At 39.5% G+C, this 16,581-nt stretch overlaps 1 protein-coding gene across 1 annotated transcript in view; it reads left to right on the top strand.

The window, feature by feature from the left end:
• The window catches only part of LCLAT1 (lysocardiolipin acyltransferase 1), a 119,733-nt gene that overhangs the window by 78,466 nt on the left and 24,686 nt on the right, over nucleotides 1-16,581 (top strand). The window lies entirely within an intron of this gene.

The following is a 16,581-nucleotide window of genomic DNA, read 5'->3' as shown; positions in this document are numbered from 1 at the left end:
TCCCCGAGTTTGGCAGTCATTTGCGAGGCTCTGCTCCAGAGATGCTGAGAGCAGTACCACATTCACAAGTCCTGCATGTTGCTATGGTACTGATACTGAAAAACGAAAAACATGAGAGGGCAGAGGAGCTTGGGAAAAATTGTAGTAGAGTATAAATGCTTTTTAAAATAGATTTTTATCAAAACATAAACTTCAACATAAATTGAACTCTTCACCTCATTCATCACCTTCTATGTAACCTGAAATATTGCTGTGTTTGGGACTTACTTTGTCAACGTTTTCCTGAACTGCAGGATCCTGGAGGGCAGGAAATAAGGTCTTTGCTCCCAGTGTTCGCACCAAACATGGGTAGATATAGGAAGGGTTTCCCTTTACTGCCTGTGTACCATGCCAGTTATTTGAAGTGTTGTATAATGTGAATTAACTATTACAGTGACATATATGACAGATTACAGATGTAAAGTTTGAATATATTTTCCCATAAATGAATTTTTCTGTGGAATAGCTACCAGTTAAGAATAGGAAAACTGTTTTCAATGTACATTCAATATGGTAGTGTCTCTCCGTAATCTCATTTCATACTGTTAAAAGCTAATAATACCTTAAAATAAGCATATCTGAAATGCATATCATCTATATTTAGACTTATGCAAAACTGTGGTTTTGTTTGCATTGGCAGTCATTGTTGACCTTGCAGTATAACAATAAATCTGAGTGTTCTTGATGTTTATAAAACAGTTCCAGAAGCGGGGACCTGAGCAACCTTCTGTCTGGCTTGATCCAATCACTGGTCCTTCACTGCAGAGCTCTTAAAGGACCCAGCCCCTCCTGATGGTTTCTGGCATCGCTCAGACAATAAGGACATCTATTAGGAGAAATGCATAGCATGCACAATAAATAAAAAGAAGAGAGACATTTTTAAAAACATTTTAGAGACTTTGGAATTTGTGAGCAATGGCACGTTTGCGTTGCCTGGAAGTTGCTATGGGTACTGATGTTGAAAGCCAAACACACCGAGGGCAGACCTTAGGGACGTAAGTCCCATTTAAAATCCTGTAAGAATTCGTGTTCTTTAAATCTGCTTGGATGCTTTTGAAAAATCATCCCTCAAAAGGATTCTTTGCCTAAGTGCTCTCCAGGTTCAACCTGTCAGCAGCATTGTTGGGATTTAACCAGTCCTACTTCTTTCTTCTCTTACCCAAAAAAGCATTCCTTCCAAAAGACCAGAAAGCTCCCTGGCTTCCTCTGTCAGCCCTTTGCTGCTCTCATAACGTGGATCAGAGAATTAAATGAAACATATGCTCAGCAGCTATGTAGCTCCTTCTTTCCTTCCCCTTCTTCATGTACTATCTGCAGGGACCGTGGCTTTTTGAGGCAGGTATTTTGGTTTTGTACATCTGAAACAACCATCTCACTGGTATATTATATTAGCATTGTTGAAGCAGGTAGCAGTTAAGCTGCAGCTGTCTCAAACAGTGCACTCAGCATGTCCATAGCATTGCAAATATTTAATAAACCTGTTAATAATACATTCCCGACCATACAGAGAGGCTGTGGAGATTCATCAGGATTTATGCTACCTGTGGTGCTAACGAATTCAGTTGACATTACACACTGAGACGCGCACGTGAGCATGCACTCAATTTTAAAATATATACATAATTTCTGATTTATAACAGCAGCGTTGTACATTAGGAGAGAACATTTTCAAAGGATTATTCTCCTCCTTGAAGGGATAGATTCTCTTGACTCTCAGTCTTGTGCTATTCTGTATTCTGGCACGTTGTAGTCAACCAGCAGCATATTCTTTTTCACATCTTCTTGTTTGGATAGCAGCGGACAGCACAGAATTCATTAAAATCAAACCGCCAAATGGTGATGGAATGTAATGAGGCAATGAGGCTATGACTCACATGGTGGGTTTATTCCTGTAAGGTGGAGTATATTGTGTATATACTAAGCTGCGTATATGTAGAGGAGTTTAGTGGCTGATCTGCGTCTTACTTGGCAAACCATCTAGGATAAGTATTGTATTCTCAAACCTTGTTAATAAAGTTAGAGAAAACAGACTGACTTAGCCTTCGTGAGTTTACGCAGTGAGGATATATGCCCCATGATCTTTTACAAGCAGAATGATTTTCCTCTGCTGCTCCTTCTGAGCTGACTGAGAGCACAGTGGTCAGACTTGGGCTGCTTTACGCCCAAACTGAAGAGATTGTGGTAACAAAGCCAACATGGGTTTCAACTGGTCCAGAACATGAGCAAAGTGAGCTCACTCAGTCTGCATAATAATCTGGGGCATCCCCAAGCCAGTGTAGCAGTGGTGGTGGTAAGACTTGATTGCACTGGCTTCTTGCTAGAGGTCCATCACCTCCTATTAGCTCATCAAAAGGAGGAACTCAACTGAGTAGGTAGATGTCATTTGGAAAACATTCTAGGATCTGCTATCAGGATGCTCTGTCTTGACTTACAACTCAAACAGCCTCATCGGGTGCTGCATCTTTTCAAAGTAAAACAGAAGGAAAAGTGTTGAACATTCAGATTGCATAACTAAATGCTGAGAAATAAGAATTTCAAAAACTAAGATTAACTGCAGCCCTCTTGTGGTGTGTACACTTTTGAGTGAGAGAGCAAATGTTGTGTTTTGCCACTCTGCTATTTCCTTTGCTTAGAATGACAAACTTTTAACAATATATTTCATGCTTTTTCCTTTCAAATGAAAGAAAGAAAAAAATAGGTCAGAATGGAGAGCTCTTACCGGCAGGGCTCTGAGGTTAAGGCCCAGGTGAATATGAGGAAATTAACTGAGTTTCTTCCCATGAGAAAACTGGAATTTGTAAGTATCTGGTTATAATCCCAGAAATGTTGCTTACTTTCATTTTCAAAAGTTTTCAAATTTTTCAAAAATTCTTTTATAGTTGTTATCTTAATGTTGTTTTCTCAAAACATTTTGCTGTCCAGAAACACATTCCTAAAATATTTCCTTTATTTAATAGAGGAGTTGTGGCAAATAATACAAAAAGATGGAAGTAGTGGAGGTAGCTGAAAAAAGTAAGAGGGGTTTGAAGATCTATACTCACAGCATATTCTCAAATCTGTATCTTATAAATACAATAATTTGTTTTATATCTATGAGTAATCCAGAGTACACTTGGTGCTGTGTCAAACGGGATATTTGAACGTGGTTACACAATAAGCATCTTCTAGCTCTCAGATTTCATTCTCTTTAAAAAAAAAAACAACCACAAGCCAACAAACAAAATGTAAATGTTTTTTTATTTCTAATTTTCAAGTGATATGCTGCTTTGACTTCTGTTACTAAATTGTACTTTTATGGAGCAGAAATGTCAAATTGCCTTTTTCTCCATGGAATTTGGTATGTATATCTGGATTTAGACAAAAATCAAGAGCTATTATAATGAAAAGAATTGCCAGCGTAGTTTTAATCCCAGAAGTATGACACTTCACAAAAATTTTTGTCTGAAAAAAACCCCACCTCACATTAAGAAACCAATTATAAACAAATAAGAACATGTGCAATATGCTGGTCAGGCTTTTGTCACAAGATAAACAAAGGCTATTGAGAACTGCATGTAAAATATATTTTGTCTGCTACTTAGCACACACTGTAGCTAAAATGGAAAATTCTGTAGAGCCGAATGATAGCACTAAGTGAATTGGCATTTGCACTTAGTTTTCCAGTGGTTTGGCAGTATTAATAATGCAGCAGAAGGACAGGATATCCTTCAACTAAGTCAGTATGAAAAAAAAGTTTTCATTAGCATTACAATGAACCCTGAGAACTAGGTATCCTTACTCATCGGAAAAAAAGGTTTGAGGCAGCAAATTTCATGTTTGAAAATGTTCAGTGAATTTTGGAGAGTATCTAAATGTGACTGTTATCAGAAACTGTTTTTAGTATTGTGTAGGGATAAAATGTCTTTCTCAGGCTGTTATTGTAATTCATAAGATGTTATTTTCAGCAGTGTTTATTATACAAAAGAATGTTCAGAACCAGATAAATACACTAGGGAGCCTGGTTAAATAGGAATAAACCAAAGTAGTTACTTAAAGTTACAAGAGAAACAAAATGCTGACATAGATGAGAAATTATTCTTTCTGTTGTTTTTCCATAATAGTCTACTTTGGTCAAAACCAAAGAGCAGTAACTACTATATTTGTATATTTGTGGGCAAATTTAGATGAAGATTGCAAATGTTTTGATTTATCCACCAAGGTAAAATGAGCCTGAAGCAATCTGGTCCAGAGGAGCTGATGCTTATCAGCAGAGCCTTGGAGCAGAAAGAGATTAATTGAAAGCTATCGGATGCAGGTTGATGACAATAAATGAATAGACAAGGAAGCAGTTTGTAATTGTTGTCACCATAGAGCATTTGCGTTTCTCAGAATGGTCAAATTAGTCCAGCCTTTGAAACAGAGGATGCAGTTCTGCTGAAATGGAGATGACCATCTGGCAGCTTACAGCAACTTTGGAATTTGCTGCCTTTGCTGGTGTACCCCATCCTGAATGATGTTCTTAGATTTTAGCCTGGTGCCCTGATACATCTATATCAGCCAATAATATCTTTTAGGTGAATTACTGTGCATACTATTTCACAATACCTCCAGATCACCTGAATTCTTAGTCTTTTCCACATACCTGGTTAGAACAATGTCAGGATTTTTTTGAAGGATCTCCTCCTACATCTCCCTGCAGGAAACACTCCAAATACACTTTTATGTAATCCTTCTTCAAAAAATTATTGCAGATCTGTCCTCTGCATGTCCTGATGCCTGTGCCTCAGGTAGGCCTGGAAAAGTATCATAAGTGGCCTCAGCAATTCTGCAGAAGACAGGTTAATTCTTTAAGATTCCTTCTTTCTTATTTAACTCTGTCCTTGTTTCTGACTTCATCTGAGAGTAGAGAGAAGAAGCTCAGTCAACTCTGAAGTTTAAGAGAATGAAGAAGACTCAAGCCTTCCTGATTTTGTCTTTTGGACATTTTTTCTTTCTCCTCTCTGTACTCTCTCCACCACAGTCTTGCTCCAGTGCATGGTATAATTAATTACTCATCATTTCTGTATATTATGCTCAGCTTGTTCTCCTTTTGAAAGAAACCCTACTATGGATAAGCCCCGCTCTCAAGCACAAAAAACATGATGCTTTGCTAACTTCCTTCAGCAAAGTCACTCCGCAGCAGGTCCTTGGACCCTTTTGCAATGTCTGTGAGACTTCTCCTCCGTCCACCTCCACCCCAGGCAGCCCTAGTTGTGCTGATGCCCTGGCAGTTGCCCAGTACGATAATGTTTGAATCCAGCATACGATGGATCTGATTTCTTGCCACAGGGCAGATGCTTGTGACAGTAACATTTCCAACGCAGCATTATCAAGATATATTTGGTGCCTTTTTTTTTTTTGGTCAGTATAAATAATGCACCCCATATATGGCATTTTGAGTGAAATTCGATTATCAGGAATTACGAGTGAGGGGAGGGACTCTTTATCAGGGAGTGAAGCAAGAGGACAGGGGGGGTAATGGTTTTAAACTGAAAGAGGGGAGATTTAGATGAGATCTCAGGAAGAAATTCTTTCCTGTGAGGGCGGTGAGACACTGGAACAGGTTGCCCAGAGAAGCTGTGGCTGCCCCATCCCTGGAGGTGTTCAAGGCCAGGCCAGATGGGGCTTTGAGCAACGTGGTCTAGTGGGAGGTGTCCCTGCCCATGGCAGGGGGGTTGGAACTGGGTGATCTTCAAGGTCCCTTCCAACCCAAACAACTGTATGATTCTATGATTGAGTTTAGTCATTTCCCTTTGTTTACCAGCAGAGGCTGGTGGAGGTGACACAGTAGAGGCAGCTTTGGGTTGCTGCACGCCGTGTCAGAAACAGTCGTGCATAATAAGGTCCCTCCTACCAAACTTGGGTTCTGGATGACAGCCAGCCAGCTGGTGGCTCTCAAAGGAATTTGCTTGGAGTGGGTTCTGTGCTTGAATGATCATATCGATCAGATTTGAAGGCAGATCCATGTTGAGTAAAGCTGCTAGAGGGGTGATGGGTGGGAAGGTCTGTACCAAAAGCTTGAATGACTTGCTAGGCAGAGTGTGGAGACCTGGGACAAGGTGTCCAGCTGTAGCTTTTCCATGATTTTTTTTTTGTCTGGGCTTGGAAATAAATGACTGTAACACCAAGTCTGGAAAGGAAGAATGAATCAGCCTCTGCTAGCAAACAAACAGCAGGTAGTTGTCTTGCTGACCAAAGATGAAATTTTGTCCAAAGTGTCAAACCCAAGAGGAGCAGATGTGAGTGGAACTTAATCCCAGAACTGCAAACTGCTTTAAATATTTTAACAGGGAGGGAAATGGCAAAGTTGGTTTTTTATGAGACCTGTGCCCCAGCTATTGCAATACCTCAGTATTGCTCAGTCTTAGTGTACTGTAAAAATAGAACAGTTTTTTTGAAATTGTAATGGTTCTGTCATCACAAGGCAGAAATTCCTTTGCAGGGATTTCAGTGGCCTTTAGTGCAAGGTCAGGTTAAGAGAACTTTAACTGTCTGTTTGGCCTTCAGATCTCTGGCAGCATCCCTCACTTGTTGAAGCTGGAAAAAAGTTTCATACTGGCTGTACTGGAAAGGTGGTTGGATGTGTTGTTGCACAAGACAAAAAATTGTATAACGTTTATCTACAAGAATGTTTAAAATCCTAGTGTTTCAAACATATATTGATGTGTTTATTCTGAATCTCAGTGAGGTTTCCTCTGCGTAACCGTCTTGTATGTCAGTATGTTGTGATATAGGTAGTATGACTTGGAGAAAAGGTAATATAAAGGAGGTGAGAGAAAATCAGTATTTAGCTATCGGTGTTGAATGCTCATTTAATTTGATTAGACTGGATGCCTATGAGGTGTCTCTTCGGTGACTGAAATGTGTGTTCCCTTTAAGTGTAAAACATCGGAAGAAAGTATCAAAACACAGAAGAGGTGAAGGTGAGTGGGAAATTACTACTCATCTGTTGAATGGAAACTTGATGTTAAATAAGATCTTCTTATGTTTCACCGTTTGAAACACAGTAAGAGTTCCAGGAACTAATTATCCAGCAATGGATGATGACATGGAAATATATTAAATATACATAGATAGCTAACCACGAGTACTTGATGCATGCAAAAGAAGAGTCTAGTTAATTTTTATGTAAATTAAGCAACATTGAAAGTGGCAATATAATAACCAACAACACTGTTTTGTATTTGAATAGAACAAAGCAGCAAATTCACACTTGAAATAGATTCTTTCTTCTTAAATTGTCTTTTCCTGGATAGATATTTTAGTGTATGCTTTATTCACAGTAAAACCATGGTCTTCATAGGTATCATCTTGTCTAGAGACAATCAGACAAGTTAGCCTTTTAAAAGCTAATTTAAATCTTTGGTGGGTGTCATGTCTATGTTATTGCTTTTAATGATTAAAGGGACTAGTGTCGAATGAGTGTGATAAGCACGCATAGTTAATGCCAAGATTGTCTAAGGATTAGTTTATTTCCAAAACCTCGTGGAAGTAATAAAAAGGAGAGTAAGAATGTTGAGTGCGGACGGGCCTGGAAGAGGTGAGGGTGCTCCAAGTGCAGGTTTGGCTGCACCATGCTGCTTCCTCGGGGGACTGGCTCCAGTATGAATTCAGCTGAGAGGCAGCCTGTTATCTGGAAGACAGGATACTCGCTTGTGGTCACCGAGTGCAGAATTAAAGCTGAGGGGGAGTGAGGAGAAGGAAAAAAAGTTGAAAAAGGAGGTGCATTTATCTTTAGCCTTCTGTGGCAGGCTGTATGGCAATGCTTATCCCGACTCTTTACGCATGGCTTATTTATGCTGCTCGTATGACTTCCATTTCAGAATTGTCCATGGATATAGAAAAAGTTCAGAGCTACAGTACGTATAGCGCTTTTAAAACACTTTTGGAGCTCCTCTTCTTTGAGAATGTGGGAGGAGGGTATTAAAGCAATTATTAAATGTATACGACTATGCACTGGTAAACAAACATCAGAAACTGTAAAAGAACAGATGCCTTTGGCACGTTTCGATGGTAAGCATATGGCTATTCAATTTTGAAATACAAATCCCAAAGCATTTAGATCAGTGCCTGTCAAATTGTTTGTCGTGACAGAGGGTTCAGCTTGGAGCTTGCAAATTCAGTCCTGTGCCTTCTTTCTAATCTACTGTTGAATTTGATTAGTTGAGCCACCACTCAGCTCAGTAAGACAGAAGTCTTTAATCTGCAATAAATGTACTGCTGGAGGCATGAGGGCACAATCTTTTACCACCGTGTTATACAGTGCTGTTTGTTACAAAGGTTTTAGTATCATTGGAATGGCTGAGGACAAGTGTTTATGTTAAGGATAATTTTAAAAAAATTAGAAGCATCAACTGATAATGCCCAAAATAAGAATATACTCTTATTGCAAACGGTTCACACGTGCAAAGTTTGTAGATGAGGCTTTAACACTTGAGCTGCAAGTCAAAATGACAAAATCCTGATTTTTTTTTCCTTAGTTTCCAAATCTGCAATTTTCACATGGAGTTCAAGTCTCAGATGAATTAGTAGTTTTATTTTATAAATGTCTAAGAAACAGACTCAGAACATCATAGTGAATTAGCTTTGTAGTTGCTGATGAGTACTGCTTTTATAATTGGAAAGTTCTAAGACTTGGTCGTTGACATTACAAAATTTGAGTCTTCCTTCACAGATCAGCTTTGGGCTTTGAATTTAAAATCTAATGAAAAACTGAGTATTTGAAGTCCTAGTGTATTCTTTAAGGGTGAGACCAGATTTCTTTATCATGTTCCAGCATCCAGTATCATTAAATCTTAAAGGACTCTTTTATTCCTTTTGTTGGGAGACTGGTAATTTTGTTTGGATTAAACCAACAATGAAAGCAAATGAGAGAGAGAAAAAACATAATGCTTGGAAAAATTGACAGTCAGAAGTCAGCGAACATCACAAAGCTGTTTGTGGAATCTTAATTTGGCTTTCTTACATGTATATATGAGATAATCTCGTCTTTAGCTAAAATGATTGCCTGCCATTCTCCCCACACATGCATCCTCAGCCTCATTGAGCACTCACTGAAGGAGCAACTTTTAAATATTTTGTTTTCCCTTCATCTTGAGTGTGTGGCACCGGGGCTTACATTCTGCACTATTCAAGCTCTTCTCTGAAAACAGCATTTCCATATGAGCATCTCTGCTGCTTGCTGCTCTATACTAGACTGCTTCCTGATCTTGAAGGGATTTATTGTTACTCTATCTCTATTTCTGACGTGTGTGGGAAATGGAAGTGCAGCAAGACTAAGGTCAGGTATGCTGCCTGGTTTTAGAGACCTATGGGCTTATTTTTCAGTCGTAGCACTTTCCATAGAATCATAGAATCGTTTGGGTTGGAAGGGACCTTGAAGATCACCCAGTTCCAACCCCCCTGCCATAGGCAGGGACACCTCCCACTAGACCAGGTGCTCAAAGCCCCATTCAGCCTGGCTTTGAACACCTCCAGGGATGAGGCATCCACAGCTTCTCTGAGCAACCTGTTCCAGTGTCTTACCACCCTCACAGGAAAGAATTTCTTCCTGAGATCTCATCTAAATCTCCCCTCTTTCACTTTAAAACTGTTCCCCCTCCTCCTCTTGCTCCACTCCCTGATCAAGAGTCCTTCCCCATCTCTCCTGTAGCCCCCTTTAGGTACTGGAAGAGGCTTTAAGATCTTCCTGGAGCCTTCTCTTCTCCAGGCTAAACAACCCCAAATCTCTCAGCCTGTCCTCATAGGAGAGGTGCTTCAGCCATGTGCCTTGCGGCTGGGGGAGCTCAGCAGCAGTGTAAAACTGAACCTAGAAACTTCAGTCAGCCAAACCAGAGGATGAGAAGTTAAAGTCGGTTTATGAAATCGGCAGAAATAGCGTGCAGTTCTCTTGGGTTTTATTTAGCATTAGAATTGGTTTGAGACTTAACTGCCTAAAGTTGAACTTGTCCTGTGTCCTGGCTCTGTTTTTGTTTGTTGCAGACCCTTCTGGTCCTGCAGCAAATAAAGCAAAGATCCTGCACTCTGTTGTTACACAGTCCTGATTCACTGCGAATTTGGGTCCTGGGGCAAAGTATTATATCATCAGGGAACTAAAGATAATGTCCATTGTATTATAGGCAGAGGAAACCTTAGATCTGGCATTTTCCTACATCTGAGTATTGAACTTTACAACCTAATGTTCTTTACTACTGATGTGTTCTGTGTTATTCTACAATGTTTTTAAACACTAAATCAAGAGCCGATCACACAACAGATACTGCCGCCGTCCCTCCTCAGGCTGGGTTTTTGCTTTGGTTGCCAAATCAGAGCTGTTAAGTAGTTGTCCCCTTTGCGTTTGAATCAGTTTCTTTCCCGGTGCTGCATGGGTGGTCACAGGAGGAAGCAGTGGGGATGGAGCATGACCATCTACACACGGGGAATGGTGCCTGAACTGAAGGCTAGAAGTTGAGAATACTCAATAAGGACAGATTCTTGTTAAATTTCAGCTGTAAACTCTATAAAATGTTTGCTGAGCATGTGCAAAATTAAGATTCTTCAAAGGCTCATAGTTGTTGGCCAAATTTGGGATGTTTTCTTGGAAGTTGGCAAAAGGCATATTACTGACAAAAATACCATCTCCTGCCAAACTTCAAGTCCCAGTTCCAAGGCTTAGGGATGCTAGTCCTTTCCAAAGAAGAAACTATTTGAATTTTTTTTCTGTGACTTTTTAAGTAACAAAAACATTTTTTCCGTAGCCTCAGTCTTTGATATAGCTGAATTGCTTTAGTTGAGATTGTGGTGCCCCTTCTTCCCTTCAAAAAAAAATGAATTTGAGGCTGAAAGAGCCTGGAAATTCAAACCACTTCAGTCCAAGTGGTTTAAACTTGACGTTGTACATAGCAATTACAGTAGGGTCTTGTAATGAAAGAGCTGGGAAATTGTAATGTGGAGGTAGTCAGCCTGTTTTATAGTAGAAGAAATTGGCTGTTGTCATCTGAGTTGGTTCATGCTAACATAAAATTGGTGTTCAGGAACTTTATTTTTAGACAAAATAGCCCAAGCTGGACTGGACGACTTGTCCTACTTTGATTTTTTGTTTGATCAGGAGAATGTGTGATATGTTGGCATTGCACGGTGCAGACTCAACCCAACCATCTAAGGCTAGTTTGTTAGGATATCGTCTTGCAATGCGAAACATCTTTTCGTGAAAAGAATGCAAAGAATTTGGTTACTAATAATGTCTTACCCTTTATGGGTAAAGTTATTTTGTTCCCTTCCAAGATGAATACAGCTCTCACCACCTTTGGTGAGGGTCTGCTGCTTTTCTGCCTGCCTGTTCTTGCAAGGGGTGAATCCTTAGCTGGGGCTGAATTAGTTTAGCTCTATTGAAATACGTAAAGCTTTTCCCATTTACATCCAGTCAAGTATTTGCGTTTCTTTTAACTAGATTGTTTGGGTTTGCACTTGGGAGCTCAGGATTTTATTTCCCTGATGAACTTTAGTAAAAATAAATGGGGAAGCAGTCCTTAAGTTGGTTTGATTCTCAGCAAGTTGCACAAGTGGGATGGAGGGGATGGGGGGTGGAGGGAGAGGGATTATTAGTCTACCCCAAAGATTTGTAACCAACCATGTAGTTTTATGTGCACATAAACCAGCAACTGCCACCGGGGAAAAATACAGGGAAAGGGTTGTTTTTCGATGGGAGGATTTTTCTGATGTGATTCACCGTTTGGCTTGCAAATCCTTGTGTCACCGCAGTGGTCGTGGTGGGGGAGGAGCAGCCCTATGATGCCAAACCCGGAGAGCTAGGGGAGGGTAGATGAAACTCTTTTATTTTGATGGCAATGCCAGCTCAACCTAAAGCAGCAGGGCAATCAGACCAGTGGACAAAAGAAAATAATTGATTCTTACAGATGTAAGTAGGCACCTGACTCAGTTTGGTACAGCTGAAAAGACCACAGGGTGTTGAACTTCTGGACTTTCATGGGAGGTGGGCACCTGCCAAGTCCATCTCCCCACAAAAGCTCCTCCTCACACTCATGAATTCCTGGGGCTACAAAATAAATTGGTAAATCTGGCACGTTGGCCGTATTCTGGTATACTGCTCTTTCTCCAGTTGACCAGCACCTCCTGAAATTTGGTATTTGCTGTCTCCTCCTGTATATGGGCAGAGGTTGCTGAGAATTTAATGGTTTATTTGTATTCATCGAGGAAAAAACATGAATTCATTAGAAGTCAGCTTGAATATTAGGTGTCAGACATTGCTATTTTTAAATTTCTTGAGCCTTGTTGATACAATTCATGGTAAATATTTAACAAGAAACAGTTAAACATTTTTCTTTTGTAAAAGTATCTTTTAGGTTTTTTGGAGGTTTTGAATTTTTAAAAGCTTAACAAAAACAGTATGCTTGGTATAAAATAAATTTCGTAAAATACTGGTAGTCTCCATTTCCAGCTTAGTCTCTCTTTGAAAGTGATGGTGTTGGTAATACTAAATGATAAAAGAGATTTACCAGCATTTATAGACATTTATCAGTTGTTTTTGTTTTATGTAAGCTCTTTCATATACAAATATTACAGATATTGTATGATTTAAGTCCTCTTTTGTTTTTTAAACAACAGGAGTAAGAACAAAAGAAACTAAATGTTCTACTAAATGTGGCTGTTATCCTGTATTTAAAGCTACTTAACTTGAAATTAATAAGCCAGCAGTGGCCTGTGTGTTGTAATGGCCATAATAAAGAAATGGTTTTGATAAAAACATGACGTGGTTTATGGCATATTATACTTCATGCAAGACATGATGGTTCTAAAATCGTCAAATATCCTCCTCACCCCAGAAAAACAAACAAAACCACTTAGACAGAAACAAAATGACTTTTGTGTACTTTAATGAGATTGATTGGTAGCCTTACCAGCAGTTGCAATTTCACTGATGTGTATGCAAGAGGTTGAATTTAATTTAAGGTTACAATTTAACACGTGAACACTTTAAAAGGAGCTGAACCTCTTGGTGCAGCCAACTTCATGGAAACTGGAAGCCCAGCGTGGTCTTAGGAGCAAGGGTCTTTCCTCTCTACCATTCCAAGAGTTTAGCTAAGCAAGAAGTATTTTCAGGAGATTGTTTTTTAAGATTTAGACGGTAATTATTTGTATCTGTAATACCAAGTCTTTCACCCGTGGTGACTGTTGTTCTGGAAATTTAAGGAATCAGTTCATTTTGTGCTGACTGCTGTAGCTTCTCTGAGAACATCTGATGAATTGAAGCTCCTGAGGAAATATGCAGTCAGTTGTAATAAGTGAATATAAAAACAAATGTGTTTTTTGAAAGACAACAAAAGACATGCTAACCCATCCTTGTAAAACAGCGATAACCTTTCTTCTCTGAATTTCTGCAAGAAGAGCCACTTTTTTGTTTTTCTTTCTTGGCTGGAGCTTGAAATTCAAAGCCTCAGCCAGGGAAGGGTTTCCTTGAAACAGTGTCTTTAAAGGTCCATTAATCCATCAGAGGTTTTGATACAGTTTCTTACATGAAGATTTGTTTGGGAACCTGACATTTTGCTAGTTTCAATTCTGTTTAGCCTCTCATCCTCTTTTCTCTCTCTTGTTTTCCTGAAAAGGGAACATATAAATGTTTGGTTGAGTTCAAGCTTCTATTTGGTGGTTTCTTGAATTAGGTCTTGCTTCCCTCGCTCTCCCGCTCCACCCAGCTTTTTCTTCATGACTCACGCTAATTTGTAGATAGTAAAAGTTTTGGATCTACAGATTCTCCCTCTGCCACTGCTGACTTTCTTCCAGGGGTGATTTAAAACTGTAATGAAGCGTGTCTGTGAGGCCCTCTGCAAATTGTGGCTGGGTCTCCACCTCTCAGTAACTCATGTAAAGTCTGGCTCGTTTTGAGGGGGATTGTTTTGGGTTGTTTTTTTTTTTCAAGATGGCAGTAGTTCTTCCTTCATTTCACTGTAATTTTAAATTCTGAACCAAAAATAAAAAGACAAGGGGCATCAGGCAGGATACTGCAAAGGGATGGGCTAACAGTAAGTCTCCCTGCTTCCTTTGAAGACTGGGAATCAGAGCCCTGTCTGCTGAAATTGTGGTTGAGAGTTTACACAGAAATTCAAGCCAAGGATGGGATTTGAGAAGGCATTGCAGAGTATTGGTGAGGGTCTTTTAAAGGAAAGGAACTCCGTAGACAAAATCCGATGGTTGGTGCACTGAGTATCCAAACTCCTTCAGCAGCTGCTTCAGGGAGGGATGCAAGAAATAGAGAAATTGTGGAATAACCAGCCCGACTAGGAATCACCTAAAGAAGTAAATGCTCGGAGTCTGCTGCTGCGTGCTGCCTAGATCGTTACTGGCTTGCTACAGAGAGGCATAGATTTGTACATGTTACAAATCTGTGTTTAGCAAAATTTGCTTTTTGTGGTCTGTGGCAGCGAGATCGTGGGCAGACAGACTGGAGGGACACATTCTGCAGCCCAGTAGTGTTATGTACCGAGTCTGTGGGAAATGGCTCAGCTTAACAATGGATATTTTCAGTAAAAAAGCTGCCAAAAGTCTACCAGAGGTTAGCAAAGCTATTCATGAGATGCTGATCCTTTAACTGTGGGAGCCTTGTGAAATGTTGGTTCTCCCATCACTAATTGCAACCCTGTAGCAAAAATGATATATCTGCTTTTTTTGTGTGTGTCTGGAGTTTTCACTCTATTCTTTTGTTACCTTAAATGGGACTTCAGTATTCATGTATTGTCTGTTTTTATTCAGTCTTAATTCCTTTGAGTTTAGTTTTTTGGAGGGTTCCCATTATTGATGCATTGAAGAATATCATGGACAGAGGTTACCAAAAAAGGGTGTGACTTTGGAGTGGAGTAAATTTAGCACATCCACATTTTATTAAATTTATGACTCATAAAATGCTCAATATTTCACAGAATAGCCAACTGACCCTCATTTTGCTTGTGCTGATGGATGTCCTGAAGTTTTGCCAAATAGTTTTGGAATTATATCCTCCAGAAAATGTTATTGCCTATTAAAAGCTTGAATGTGACCTTTTCTCCTTTCTCTTCTTTCTGACCTCTGTCTCTGGACACATCCCATATTGACATTCTTTTTCTCCTGTGTCCATTTGGCAGAAGGATTCCACCTCCTGTGCACCCTCTGTTGGGTTTTAGTTAGTAGACAAAAAAATGGACATTTTTGCGTGCAGCACCATCTTCAGAGTGACATCTGTCTTTCTATATTACCTTTGTTTCTGCATCTGGACAGTCTGATACTTTTATAGATGGAAATTTGTAACAAGCTTCAGCTCCTTGACCAAAAACTGTTTAATTATTAATGTTTTTTTTTTTTTTAATCTTGTTATGAAATGTTCCGTTTTGTTTTGGTTTTTTCCCCCATACAGCTGTTGATATTGTAAACTGCACATTTGCAGGGATGCGTGTGTCTGCAGTGTATGATGCTGTCAGCATTTTAGTAGTTTTTCCTGTTTATGGACTGGAGAACGTTTCAGACGGAGAAGACCAGCTGGAGGGAGAGCAATGTCAGCATACCCTACTGGGAATTTGATCACGCTAAATTCTCTTAATAAAATTCAACATAGAATAGTTTGGAAATGTTATATAAACACTTTTTAATGAGGACTAAGGGTCTGTGAGATGCAACTTTAAAAGTATTACTGTTTTTTAAATCTTTTCATTTCAGAACTGTAAAAAAGCTAAGGTTTTCCTAGCGTTGCTGGCAGATTTTTAAAAACAAAGATTTAGGAGTCTTTTGTGGTAAATGTTAGAGGTAATACTTTTAATCATGAGCTAAGCCAAATCTATCAAAATAACCTTTAGTGCTGGTTTTAAAAAATATAGCACTAAAGATAGGTGGGGTTACAGCAAACTCTGTAGGCAGGTGTACGCAGATGTAGTTTCCAAAATGGCTTTGTATTCCCTCGCCTGGCCTGTGTCCTATTACAGCAACCACATGGGCAAACAAGAAGCGCCGTCGGATTTTTATTCCTCATTCGATAATCAAATATATGCGTGAGGGGAGAAGAACATGTTGTATAATGCTCTGCTGTGTAACGCAGTCCTTCTCTTATTCACTTACTGTCTCAGCAATCACATTTGGCCACTTCGTGGCTTCCTCTGCTCGCGCGGAATACGGTCTGTGGATTGTAGGAAATAAGGAGAAATGAAAGATATAGCTGGCACAGGGAAAATTAATAAGCACACACAGAGGGGCTGTAAACTGTTCGAGGCACTGGTGACTGTGCATATGAATAAACAGGTACAAGAGGTTAAAGGAGGTTCTTCAAATTTCAGATCCTAATCTAGCAATTTCATTTGTGGCCAAGGGACTGCACAAATACACAGGGCAAGCTATGCACATCTGATTTCAGGGCTGTTAGTACATTAGGTTTCTGAAAATAAAAATAAAGCAATTTATATGAAACCCAAGCAGCATTCTTTATGTAATTCATCTTCTGCGGGCATCTTCTTTCTTTCAAACATGTTGAAACACAATATATTTTTGTTAGTTACCCTGTCAACTAAA

This window comes from Numenius arquata, chromosome 2, assembly GCF_964106895.1.
Source record: "Numenius arquata chromosome 2, bNumArq3.hap1.1, whole genome shotgun sequence".
Classification (NCBI taxonomy): domain Eukaryota; kingdom Metazoa; phylum Chordata; class Aves; order Charadriiformes; family Scolopacidae; genus Numenius; species Numenius arquata.
Note: the sequence above shows the minus strand (reverse complement) of the source record. Positions and strands in the feature narration are given on the sequence as shown.